This window comes from Ovis canadensis, chromosome X (genome assembly GCF_042477335.2).
Source record: "Ovis canadensis isolate MfBH-ARS-UI-01 breed Bighorn chromosome X, ARS-UI_OviCan_v2, whole genome shotgun sequence".
Lineage (NCBI taxonomy): Eukaryota > Metazoa > Chordata > Mammalia > Artiodactyla > Bovidae > Ovis > Ovis canadensis.
The window spans coordinates 4,735,972-4,750,047 of NC_091727.1; the positions used below are offsets into that span (position 1 = coordinate 4,735,972).

The 14,076-nt window shown below is 48.2% G+C and overlaps 1 protein-coding gene across 2 annotated transcripts in view; it reads left to right on the plus strand.

Annotated features, from left to right (window-relative positions):
* Positions 1–14,076, plus strand: part of LOC138431404 (steryl-sulfatase) — a 157,989-nt gene that overhangs the window by 32,133 nt on the left and 111,780 nt on the right. The window lies entirely within an intron of this gene.

Here is a 14,076-nt window from a genome sequence, read left to right on the forward strand (position 1 = left end):
GGAAACCTCAGTAGGATTTACAAGATGCATGCTGAGAACCCAAGAGCCTAGTTACATACCATCTTTTGGAGAAAGGATGTGTAAGTAAAAATGAATAATGTTGTCATTGTTCAGTTGCTCAGTCATGGCCGACTTTTTGCGACCCCATGGACTGCCGCACGCCAGGCTTCCCTGTCCTTCACCATCTCCCAGAATTTACTCAAACTAATGTCCATCGAGTCAGTGATGCCATCCAACCATCTCATCCTCTGTCATCCCCTTCTCCTCCTGCCTTCAATCTTTCCCAGCATCAGGGTCTTTTCCAATGAGTCGGCTCTTCGCATCGGGTGGCAGAAGTATTGGAGCTTCAGCTTCAGAATCAACTAGCTCATTTTAGCATTGTTTATTTACATTTGATGTTGATAAAGGAATGAGAAATCCAATAAATAATTGAAGATTCCATAGTGTTACACCAGAATCTCCTCTTACTCACTGAAGCTCTGTCTTCATCTTATTCATAAACATGTGTGGTGCTGGGGTGGCCACTCTGAAGAGAGAGGAGATGAACAGGAAAGAACAGATGCTTTCAAAGTGTGGTGTTGGAGGAGGCTCTTGAGAGTCCCTTGGACTGCAAGGAGATCCCACCAGTCCTCCTAAAGAAGATCAGTCCTGGGTGTTCATTGGAAGGACTGATGCTGAAGCTGAAACTCCAGTACTCAGCCACCTGATATGAAGAAGTGACTCATTTGAAAACACCCTGATGCTGGGAAGGATTGAAGGCGAGAGGAAAAGGGGACAACAGAGGATGAGATGGTTGGGTGGCATCACTGACTCAATGGACATGAGTTTGAGTAAACTCCGGGAGTTGATGATAGACAAGGAGGCCTGGCCTGCTGCAGTCCGCGGGGTTGCAAAGGGTTGGACACAACTGAGCAACTGAACAACAGGCAGGCTTGATGAGGTCTCTGTGGACAAAAGGACCTTGCCTCCCCAAACCCAGCAGTCTCCTTCCACTATGAGCCTGGCTACCTGGTCAGCCTTGCCCCCACTCCCCCACATCAATTTCAGTCCAGTCAGGTCTTACAGCCGAAACTGTTCTCTTATTGATGAGAAATTCTCACTGCACTGTCCTCTGAGTGGTCCGATCCTTCTGTGCTTATCAGAAGATTCCCTGCACCCGAGTCTGTGGTCCGTGGGCTAAGCTGGTGGGTTCAGATCGTCACCAGCTGTGACCTCCTGTCCTGTGCGCACTCCCAGTGGGGGTTTGCCATTGGCCCAAATCTCCATTCGAGGATGTAATATCGTGCTTGTGGTATTAGGAAGCTTGGTGGTATTTTCTTTTTCCTTTAAAGTAAACTTCAGTTTGATGTTTCTTTTATTTCTTCATTTGTTTAATTATAATTTCCGGCTGTGCTGCGTCTTTGTTGTTTCACAGGCTTTCTTTTGTTGCAGAGACTCAGGGCTCCTCTCTAGTTTTGGACCTCAGGCTTCTCAGTGCAGTAGCTTCTCTTGTTGTGGAGTGAAGGCTTGAGGGTGTGTGGTCTTCAACAGCTGTGGCGTGTGGACTCAGTTGCTCCACGGCACGTGGGATCCTCCTGGACCAGGGATTGAACCTGTGTCCCCTGCACTGGCAGGCGGATTCTTTACCAGGAGCCACCGGGGAAGCCCCCTGCGTTTCTTTGTTAAATTCTTTGTATCAAAAGCCTGGGGTGAAATTCACCTAACATACAACGATCCTTTTTATTAAAAAAAAAAAAAATGGGATGGGGAGGGAAGTGGGAAACAGGTTCAGGACGGGGAACCCATGTACACCCATGGCTGATTCATGTCAATGTATGGCAAAACCCGCTACAATATTGTAAAGTAATTAGCCTCCAATTAAAATAAATAAACTGATTTAAGAAATTTTTTTTTGCTCCACCAAGAGGAGCCTGGTGGGCTACTGTCTATGAGGTCACAGAGTTGGACACAACTGAAGCGACTTAGCAGCAGCAGCAGCAACGCATTGCACGACTCCGTTCCTTTTTGTGGCTGAATGCTACTGGGTCTCACGGCTGGACTGCATACCATTCACCCCTTTCCCTGTCGATGAGCGTGTGGGTGGCTTTCACATTTTGCTTCTTGGGGAGCCTGCCGCCCTGAACCCAGGACATATGGATGTCTTTGAGAGAGCGGGGCGAGCCATTCGAGGGGTGCGGCCAGCTCACCTGGCCCTTCTGTGTTTCACTTTCTGAGCAGCTGCCTTACCGTTTCCCGTCTCAAGTTGCTATCGTTGTCTTTAAGTCTTTATGGGGTTTGTTACAACACTCTTTCTGCTTTATTTTTTTATTTTTTTGGTCTGTAAAACAGGTGGGATCTTAGCTTTCCATCTTGGGACTGAACCCACACCCATTGAAAGGCAACATCTTTTTATTATTTTTTTTAAATTTTAAATGTATGCATTTTTTAATTGAAGGATAATTGCTTTAGAGACTTTTGTTGCTTTCTGCCAAACATCAGCATGAATCAGTGAGACCTATACACAATGTCCCCTCCCTCTTGAACTCCCCCTCCCGCCTCCCTCCCCATCCCACCCCTCTAGGTTGTCCCAGAGCCCCTGAGTCATACAGGAAGGCAAAATCTTCACCCCTGGATCACCAGGGAGGCCCCTCCACTCCGAGTTTCAGGTTTTCAACCTCTGTTCATTGTTGAGGTCTTCCTGTTGAACGGTTCTCACTGATTCAGCTGAGCACCCCTGAGACATTTGGTCAGATCTTACATTCAGGGAGATGCCTTTTCACCAGGAGAGGTGGCTTGGCCACCTCTGTTTGGATCGGGAGACTCTGGAAGACTGTCTTCCCTGCAGCCTGTTGGGAAAGGTGGAACTGCCAAGGCTCGGGTGTAAGGACCCCAGAAACCGGCGCCCCTGAGATGCAGGGCAAGGCCATGGAATGATGCTCACTCCTCGGGCAGGCCCCTGGGTCCAGACAGGCCGTTAGGCCTGTCCTGCCGGCTGCAGACAGGCCTGAAAAAATCCCTCGGGATGATTCCCGGTTGGGCGTCGTCATGGGCGGGGCTGCTGATGTTCTGGGTGGGGGCGGCGATCCCAGGACTCTGTGAGTGGTCGAGCAGAGTTTGCTCCTGACCTTGAAATGTGACATGGAGCCAGGAGCAAACGAGGTCTCCTGGGACCCTCCCGCCACCTGTCTGATCTGCAGCACAGGTCACGGGCCTCTCTCTGCCCTCCACCCCACACTGAGTCGCTCCCAGCCCAGCCGGCCTCGGTCTAGGGACACAGTTGAAGGTCTTGAAGTCCAGAAGGTGGAACCAGTGGCCCATCACTTCTGTTGCTGCGGTTCAGTCGCTCAGTCGTGTTTAACTCTTTGCGACCCCATGGACCGAAGCACGCCAGGCTTCCCTGTCCTTCACTGAGGTTGTTCCAGCTCTTGTCCATTGAGTCGGTGATGCCATCCAACCATCGCATCCTGTCATCCCTTTTTCTTCCCGCCTTCAATCTTTCCCAGCATCAGGGTCTTTTTCAATGAGCTGGCCCTTTGTATCACGTGGCCAAAGTACTGGAGCTTCAGTATCAGTCCTTCCAATGGGCATTCGGTGTTGGTTTCCTTTAGGATCTCCTTGCAGTCCAAGGGAATCACAGGAGTCTTCTCCACACCACAGTTCAAAAGCATCAGTTCTTCGGCACTCAGCCTTCTTTACAGTCCAACTCTCCCATCCGTACATGACTCCTGGAACAACCGTAGCTTTGAGTACACGGACCTTTGTCAGTAAAGTAATGTCTCCGCTTTGTAATCCGCTGTCTAGGTTGGTCATAGCTTTGACTAGATGGACCCCTGTCAGCAAAGGCTGTGAATATTTAAATTCCAGTTATGTGAGGCCCCTTTATCTTTGGGTTGACTGCAGTAATCCCCACCTCTCTTCCAACTCTCATTTCCACCCTCAATAAATAAATACACTTCTGTCCAGTGGGCCCATTACAAGGTTACAGATTTTATCAAACAGAATAGCGTGAAAGAGGCTGGGTGACTACTTACATATAATTTTCAGCCAAAGGAGGGCTTCTAGCTAAGGAAAAGAAGCCTCCCAGGTACAATGGTGTGTGTAGAATACACGTGGTGATACCTAATTCCATATAGCATTGGAGCCATTGGAAGAATCAATATGGGGACTTTGGGCAGCCTTCTTTTAAAAATTCAGGAATTTCAGTGGGGGCTGGGGGTAGAGGCTCAAGAGGGAGGCATATATGTATCACGTAGGTGATACATGCTGTTAAACAGCAGAAAGTAACACAGCATTGTAAAGCAACTTTACTCCAATTTAAAAAATGAGGCAAAAATTGCGAACATGCCCATCCACTCCTAAACGTAGCTGCCACCAGAGTTTTCAAATGGGAGGGCTCTTCCTGTGATTTCTTTGCTTTGGCAGCCTTTAAGCTGGATGCACCTTGTGCACGACATTATACTTTGATTATTTTTTCTTGGTTCAGCTGGTGAGCTAAATTGGAGGGGCAAGTCCATTGAGACCTGTGATAAACTACGTTGTCAGAGATATTCTGAACCATGTCTGCGGCCCTTTTACATTTTCCTTCGATCGCGACAGGGCTTCCCAGGTGGCTCAGTGGAAAAGAATCGGCCTGCGATGGAGGAGACACGGGAGATGCGGGTTTGATCCCTGGGTGGGGAAGATCCTCTGGAGGAGGGCATGGCAACCCCCTCCGGTGTTCTTGCCTGGAGAACCCCATGGACAGAGGAGCCTGGCGGGCTGCAGTCCGTGGCGTCGCAAAGACGTGGACGCGACTTAAGTGACTGAGCGTGCACACATGCACGAAGGTGACAGTTGGTTGTTCATCAGTTTGCTCAGGATGCTGCCCACAGTTACGTGTATTCACAGATTTTCCTATATTTTTCAGTAAGACTTAGGATTTCCCTCTTCACCAAACCTGTCGTCACCTAAGGCATCAGTACCATCCCAGGAGAATCTTGCCTGAAGCACGAAATTCATTGCATTCTCAGCTTCACCGTCATCTCTTGTAGAAAACACTTCTGCTTGTCTTGGAAAAGATGCGCGCTGTAGCTTCTTCCTAGGCTGTTGGAAGAATAAACATTCTGGAAATGAATTTCTTTCCGTGCAGTTGGAAACCAAAGCAGATATGCCATTTCTGCATTCATGAAAACATGTTTACCAAAACGACTCTCCATCCACCTTCCACAAACCATATGGTGTGTGTATATGTGTGTGTGTGTGTGTGTGTGTGTGTGTGTGTGTGTGCTCAGTCGTGAAGTGTCGCCCGCCAGGCTCCTCTGTCCATAGCATTCTCCAGGCCAGAATACTGGAGTGGGTTGCCATTTCCTTCTCCTGCAGATCTTCCCACCCCAGGGATCGAACTTACATCTCCTACATTGCACTTGGATTCTTTACCTATTGAGTCATTCAGTTCAGTTCAGTTCAGTTCATTTCAGTCGCTCAGTCGTGTCCGACTTTTTGCGACCCCATGGACTGCAGCACGCCAGGTCTCCCTGTCCATCACCAACTCCTGGAGTTCACTCAAACTCATGTCCATCGAGTCAGTGATGCCATCCAGCCATCTAATCCTGTCGTCCCCTTCTCCTCTCGCCTTCAATCCCTCCCAGCATCAGGGTCTTTTCCAATGAGTCAACTCTTCACATCAGGTGGCCAAAGTATCAGAGTTTCAGCTTCAGCATCAGTCCTTCCAATGAACACCCAGGACTGATCTCCTTTAGGATGGACTGGTTGGATCTCCTTGCAGTCCTGGGGCTTTCCTAATCGTTGAATTTCAACTGGAAAGAATTAGCATCTACCCTGGGCAGAGTTTCAGTAATAAAAACCTGCTTTGATTTAAAGACTTGCAAGATTCCATGGAAATACTCTTGAGCATGGGCTTCCCTGGTGGCTCAGTGGGTAAAGAATCCGCCTGCAATGCGGGAGACCTGGGTTCAATCCCTGGGTTGAGAAGGTGCCCTGGAGAAGGGAAAGGCTACCCACTCCAGGATTCTGGCCTGGAGAATCCCATGGACTGTATTGTCTGTGGGGTCGAATAGAATCAGACAGGACTGAGCCACTTCCACTTTCAATCTTGAAGATACTGCTGTCTTTGGAGAGCTTACTAAAAATCATGCCTTTGGACTGTCCATAAAGAGAGTATCGGGGACTCATTTAAGACAGGGGCGGTGAAAAGCCCTGTGCTTGCGCTCCGGAAATCCATGTGCCATTGAGCCACTGTGCCCACACCGTGTGCAAACTCTCCAAGGCCTCCAGAGGCCCGGTGATTGGTGAATGTGGCCCTGAGCTGGGACATTCCCACGCACTCTGTCCTGTTAGTTTCCTCCGTGAGTCAAAGCCTGTTTGCTTTTCTCTCTGAACGTTTCTGCCCGTGCATTATTGACCTTTCTGGAGAACTTGGCTTCTCTCAAGCACGTTCATTCCCCATCCTAACGGGGCTGCCTCAGAGAGACGCTGCAGAAGGTCTGCCCGACTGGCCGTGTCCCCACGGGGAGCATCAGGATACACCTGACTCACACCCACGTGTTTAGCAGAGAGAAGGGCTTCCCAGGGGGCACTAGTGGTAAAGAAGCCGCCTGCCAATGCAGGAGACATAAGAGACGCAGGTTCGATCCCTGGGTCGGGAAGATCCCTTGGAGGAGGAAATGGCAACCCACTCCAGGATTCTTGCCAGGAGACTCCCATAGACAGAGGAATCTGGCAGCCTACAGTCCATGGGGTCGCCCAGAGTCGGACACGACAGAAGCGACTTAGCATGCACGCACACATGAAAAAGAGAAAAATGATAAAAGATGTGAAAGTGCAACCACCTTATTCAATTTACACTGGCACGCGAGCACACTCTGTTCTAAGGTTACATAGATATATATATATTTTTTATATTTTTTAATTCAATCTATATCATTTTTTATATGATGTAATATGTGTTTACAACTTTTTCAAGGGACATTTAACATATTATGAGGGCTTCCCTGAGGGCTCAGATAGTAAAGAATCTGCCTGCAGTTCGAGAGACCCGGGCTGTATCCACGGGTCAGCAAAGATCCCCTGGAGAAGGGCATGGCAACCCACTCCAGTATTCTTGCCTGGAGAATCCCATGGACAGAAGAGTCTGGTGAGCTACAGTCCATGGGGTTGCAAAGAGTCACACACGACGGAATGACTTACTTTTCACTTTACGTATTGTGAAATTCAACCACCTGTACCATTCAGTGGTTTTCATTAAATTACCAAGTCATGCTATGATCAGATTCTATTTATCACATCAATCAGTTTTAGAACCTTTTCATCACCCCAGCGAGATCCTTTAACGCCCATTTCTTTAAATCCCCGCTGCCACCCTTTGCCTGAGTTTGTTTTTAAAAAGTCGTGTTTTTCTCCGTTTCATCGTATTTCTTGTCATCCTCCATGATGACGGTCATCACATGTTGACAGTCATCAGATTATATCACTCTACGACATGACCTTATAATCCTTGTGTTACGAGGTCCCAGAACTAATCACTCGGGCGTGAGGAAGTAAAACCTTTGAGTCCTGTCAACCCTCTTGCCCCTCACTGTTTGGAATGCTTGCTGCTGCTGCTGCTGCTGCTAAGTCACTTCAGTCGTGTCCGACTCTTTGCGACCCCATAGACGGCAGCCCACCAGGCTCCTCTGTCCCTGGGATTCTCCAGGCAAGAACACTGGAGTGGGTTGCCATTTCCTTCTCCTGGAATGCCTGCCTTCACACTAAATCATCTGACCCCTCTTCTGCCATTTTCAACATCTTCTCCAAATTGCTACTTCTAATTATGCTCATTTCCAAAGGAAAGGTGTATAGAATGCTTTCCTGGACTTAGGTCCTCAAGACCCGTTTCCCTTATAAACAAGTGAGAGGTGTACAAGCCATCTGAGCCAGCAGGGAAACCATTCTTTGTCAACGAGATGAGATGATCGTGGCTGGTATTGTCAAGGTGTTGTCATTGGAATCTCCCTGGGGGCTCAGATGGTAAAGAATCTGCCTGCAGTGCGGTAGACCTGGGTTGGCCCCCAGAGTTGGGGAGACCCCCGGAGAAGGGACCTCTACCCACTCCAGTTTTGTTGCCTGGAGAATCCCATGCACAGAGGAGCCTGGCGGGCTACAGTCCATGGGGTCGCAAAGAGTCGGACACGACCAAGCGACCTTCACTTTCAGTGTGTGTTTGAATACGTGTATGATTATTTCAACAGGCACAGATAATAATAGGATTAAGGGAGCTGTGTTAATATGGGCAGCTTGTGTGGTTCTTGGGCTTCCCTCGTGGCTCAGAGGTTAAAGCGTCTGCCTCTAATGCGGGAGACCCGGGTTCGATCCCTGGGTCGGGAAGATCCCCTGGAGAAGGAAATGGTAACCCACTCAAGTGTTCTTGCCTGGAGAATCCCTTGGACAGAGGAGCCTGGTGGGCTACAGTCCATGGGGTCGGAAAGAGTCGGACACGACTGAGTGACTTCATGCTCACTTTGTGTGGTTCTTAATAAAGACTGAAACTTTAAATCTGCACGTAGAAGCATGCTTGGGTATTATTTGATCAAACTGGAAGTGTTAGTCACTCAGTCGTATCTGACTCTTTGCGACCCCAAGGAACTATAGCCTGCCAGGCTCCTCTGTCCATGGGATTCTCCAGGCAGGAATACTGGAGTGGGTTGCCATTTCCTTCTCCAGGGGATCTTCCCAGCCCAGGGATCGAATCCAAGTCTCCTGCGTTGCAGGCATGTTCTTTACCATCTGAGCCACCAGGGAAGTCGTCATTTGGTAAGGGTTTTCGAAAGAGAGAAAAAGTGAAGTGATGTAATTTGGAAATATACAGTAGATACCCAGGCTGGGTCCAGACTATGAATAATGAGTTCTTACCTTCAGGTGATAAAAATTGGCACAGAAGCCCAATGTATCTGGAACTTTGATGATCTGAAAATTTAGCTCATGGACATCCGCTGGAGGTCTTGCCCAGCTGAAAGCTTAGTATCTGATAAATGTCTCTTCTTTCTGGAGACTTCATCGAGCAGATAAAAATATTCCTCTGGAAATTGACTGTGATAAACTAGGAAGAATTGGTCGGTGAAGCGAAGTGGATAGGCATTCTCGGGAGGAAGTGACCCGACTCTTTTTAAACATGTGAAATAGTAAAAGGTCAACACGTGCCCCGAGGTTTAGAGTCGTTCAGATAAAGATAGATTTTATCTCCGGGCCAGGGACTGCGAGAAAGAAATGACTCAAACATTAGAATCGACTCACACATGAATATCTGCCATGGCAATCACAAATCCTTAAAGATCCCAGTGGGGAAGGGAGAGAGTAGGAAGTCGGTATAGAAAAAAAAAAAAGATGCCAAACTTTGAAAGGGGATGTTTGGGAGGCTGGGCAAGTGGCAGAGAAACGTCATGTCAGGAAGACCAAAAAGCCCAAACAAACTCATCGAAACACTTTAAGATGAAAGTGAGGTCGCTCAGTCGTGTCCGACTCTTTGGGACCCCGTGGACTGTAGCCCACCAGGCTCCTCCATCGTGGGATTTTCTAGGCAAGGGTACTGGAGTGGGTTGCCATTCCATTCTCCAGGGGATCGTCCCGACCCAGGGATCGAACCCGGGTCTCCCACATTGCAAGTAGATGCCATTTGGTGCAGCCAAAAAAAAAAAAAAAAAAAGCATGGTGCTCTAGTTTCCAAGTCTACCCAGGCATTTTCTATGCACTTTGACAGGATAGCAGACCCACTGCCTCAGACCTAGTCCTTAGGAAGGTAAAAATACACGGAAACAGCATCTGTCTTTTCAAAGTTCCAAAGCTCATAACAGCAGATGCTTTGGCTGCCCCACCTGGATTCATGTGTCTGCACTTTATGCACCTAATTTCAGACGGTGGTGATGACTTTCTTTGAGACCATCCCGTGGAAATGCTCGCTTGATCCATGGCAAAGGATTGCCTCACATCCTGAGCTGTCCTTGGCATTGCGTGTTGTTTGATTCACTAACAAGGGAACCCCAGGTGGCGATAGTGGTATAGAATCCACCTGCCCGTGCAGGAGACACAAGAGACTCGGGTTCGATCCTGGGGTCAGGAAGATCCCCTGGAGGAGGAAATGGCAACCCACTCCCGTATTCTTGCTTGGGGAAATCCCATGGACCGTGGAGCCTGGTGGGCCCAAGAGACTCGGGTTCGATCCCGGGGTCAGGAAGATCCCCTGGAGGAGGAAATGGTCACCCACTCCAGTATTCTTGCTTGGGGAAATCCCATGGACAGTGGAGCCTGGTGGGTCCATGGGGCCGCAAGAGATTTGCTAGCACAAACTAAGACTCCTCTGTGGTTCCCGCCATTACAGATCCACCCACCCCCACCCACCCCCATCGAATCCGTAGATTCACAGCTGCTCATTTCATGCATGCGTGCATCTGTGCGTGCTAGCTAGGTCACTTCAGTCCAACTCTTTGGGACCCCAGGGACTGCAGCCTGCCAGGCTCCTCTGTTCATGAGATTCTAGCAGGAAACTTGGCCTGTGAAAGCTCTACCCAAACAAGCAAACCAATTGGCCAACCAATGGATGTTGACAGATTTGACTCAACTCTCTCCCTTTAATGCATAGATGTGCCCTAGATGAAACACCCAGAAAGGTTATCTTGCAGTCTTGTTAAAGTCACCTCCTGTCAAATACAGGCCCCTGACAAAAGTTGCCCTTGGAGGCTAAGGTTGACCGCTTGTCAACAGGTAGGAATGTTCACCCTGTAGAGAGGCAAATCAGTTAGGGTCTGGAGACCTCAGATTTTACAGAGTGTCAGCTGGCTTCTGGGTGATGCTGGGTCAGGCACTCACCCCTCATGGGCACCCATGCTCTCACCTATAAACTGAGCTCTTTTGATTTTAAGTCATCAGTTCAGTTCAGTCACTCAGTGGTGTCCGACCCTTTAGGAATCCACGGACTGCAGCGCACCAGGCCTCCCTGTCCATCACCAACTCCCAGAGCCTGCTCAAACTCACATCCATCGAGTTGGTGATGCCATCCAACTATCTCATCCTCTGTCATCCCTTTCTCCTCCTGCCCTTGGTTTTTCCTGATCTAGTATTAGGTCATTTGTTAGTTGCTTTCAAAGTAAAATTATTAATCTAGGATAGCTGACATATTCCATAAATTCCCCCACTCTCCTAGATTAATACTTTTACACTGAAACCAAGTAATTATGAGTCTGCCTCTAAATCACATTTTTAAATCGACATTCCAAGGTTGACAGGTTATTCTCTCGAGTTGGGTGCCGCTTCCCTGCATGCACCGCCAGGCCACTCAGCATGGCTGCTTTCTTGCTGTCTGAGTGTCCCCTGCTGGACCAGTCACTGCTCCGTGTACATGTTACTCACATGATCGGACGTGCCCCACCCCCGCCCCTTCGGCCAGAATGCCTCCACCTGCTAGTTTATTAAAGGACGATGGTTGTCCAGCTGAGGAGCCTGGTTTCCCTGGTAACTGATGGAGCCTGATGTGATGTGCCTGCTCAGTCAGTCGTGTCCGACTCTTTGCAACCCCATGGACTGTAGCTGGCCAGGCTCCTCTGTGCATGGGATTCTCCAGGCAAGAATACTGGATTGATTGCCATTCTCTCCTCCAGGGGATCTTCCTGACCCAGGGTTCCAACCAGGTATCTCTACATCTCCTTCACTGACAGGTAGGTTCTTTACCCCTAGCGACATCTGGGACTGTCGGTCAGTTCAGTTGCTCAGTCATGTCCGACTCTCAGTGACCCCGTGGACTGCAGCACACCAGGCCTCCCTGTCCATCACCAGCTCCCAGAGTTCACTCAAACTCATGTCCATCTAGTTGGTGGTGCCATCCAACCATCTCATCCTGTCATCCCCTTCTCCTCCCACCTTCAGTCTTTCCCATCACTGGGGTCTTTTCCAAGGAGTCAGCTCTTCGCATCACTTAGCCAAAGTATTGGAGTTTCAGCTTCAGCATCAGTCCTTCCAATGAACGTTCAGGACTGATTTCCTTTAGGATGGACTGGTTTGATCTCCTTGCAGTCCGAGGGACTCTCAAGAGTCTCCTCCAACACCACAGTTCAAAAGCATCCATTCTTCAGCGCTCAGCTTTCTTTATAGTCCAACTCTCACATCCATACATGGCTGCTGGAAAAACTATAGCTTTGACTAGACGGAAACAAAAGTGATGTTTGTCTGATACAGCTTGGAAGATTCTGCACATATTCAGGAGCTCAATTAGTTTTCCTGTTTAGCATAAAATAGTGACTCTGAAGCCTGGTTGGCCAACTGCCAAGTCCCAAGAGGCAGCTGAGCTTCATCACTGGTGGTGAAAACACCAGTCAGTAGGTGAGGTCAGACCAAGGACAGTTAAGGGGGAATGAATATAAGAGGCACTGTTTTGCAGAGCCATCTGGGAAGGTGACCTTCCATGAGGTGTGGATGCAAACACCCCAAGGGCGTGTCCTCAGCAAGGAAGGGAGTCTGTAGACTGCACCGCTGTGCAAGGATGCAGGTCTCTGACCGCTGGCCATCGGCCGTGGTGAATCCCCAGCCTGCCGCCTGACTATCACCATCAGACACCCGGCAAAACGCGAGCGCACTCCAGCATCATGGCAGAGACAGGCTGTTTAGTGAGTTACTGCTGGCCTTATAAGTCCAGGGAAGTTTCAGAAATGTCCTTATGGCTGAGATGAAATACTTTTGTCCTATGAGGTGGTGTTGCAGGAATCACCTTTGAACCAAAAGTTATAGTTTGTACTTTGATTTTGTTTGCTATGGGTGTACCCAACTTTTTATTATAATTTTCCCCGCACTTAGATTTGATGTGAAAGAATGATCACCTGTACACCCTGCATAATTGATCATAGATTCAGTAATTGAAGGACCTCTTGATGAAAGTGAAAGAGGAGAGTGAAAAAGCTGGCTTAAAACTCAACATTCAAAAAACAAAGATCATGGCATCCCGTCCCATAACTTCATGTCAAATAGATGGGGAAACAATGGAAACAGTGAGAGACTTTATTTTCTTAGGCCCCAAAATCATTGCAGATGGTGATTGCAGCCATGAAATTAAAAGTTGCTTGCTCATTGGAAGAAAAGCTATGACCAACCTAGATAGCATATTGAAAAGCAGAGACATTACTTTGCTGACAAAGGTCCATCTAGTCAAAGCTGTGGTTTTTTCCAGTGGTCGTGTATGGATGTGAGAGTTGGACTATGAAGAAAGCTGAGTGCCAAAGAATTGATGCTTTTGAAATGTGATATTGGAGAAGAGAGTCTTGAGACTCTCTTGAACTTGAGAGTCTCTTGAACTGCAAGGCGATCCACCCAGTCCATCCTAAAGGAAATCAGTCCTGAATATTCACTGGAAGGACTGATGCTGAAGCTGAAGCTCCAATACTTTGGCCACCTGATGTGAAGAGCTGACTCATTTGAAAAGACCCTGATGCTGGGAAAGATTGAGGGCAGGAGGAGAAGGGGATGACAGAGGATGAGATGGTTGGATGGCATCTCCGACTCAGTGGACATGAGTCTGAGCAAGCTCTAGGAGTTGGTGATGGACAGGGAGGCCTGGGGTGCTGCAGTCCATGGGGTCAAAGAGTCATACACAACTGAGCAACCAAACTGAGCTGAACAAATGAGCAAAGATTAAATAATTAAAGGGTTTACAGTTCAGTTCAGTTCATCACTCATTCACGTCCGACTCTTTGTAACCCCGTGGACTGCAGCATGCCAGGCCTCCCTGTCAGTCACCAACTCTGGGAATTTACTCAAACTCATATCCACTGAGTCGGTGATGCCATCCAACCATCTCATCCTCTGATGAGATGGGTTTACAGATGAGGACAGATTCAACAGTTGAAGGGTTTAGGTGATGATACACCTAATAATTGCAGGATTTATAAGACGATGATGATGTCAATAATTGAAGGGTTACAAATTTTCATAGACTCAATCATTGAAGGCTTACAGATATTCATAAACTCAGTAATTGAAGGGTATACAAATGACGATACAGTCAATAATTGAAGACTTTCCAGATGATGATCATAGATTCAATAGTTGAAGGATTTACAGATGATTATACTGGAAATTGATAGG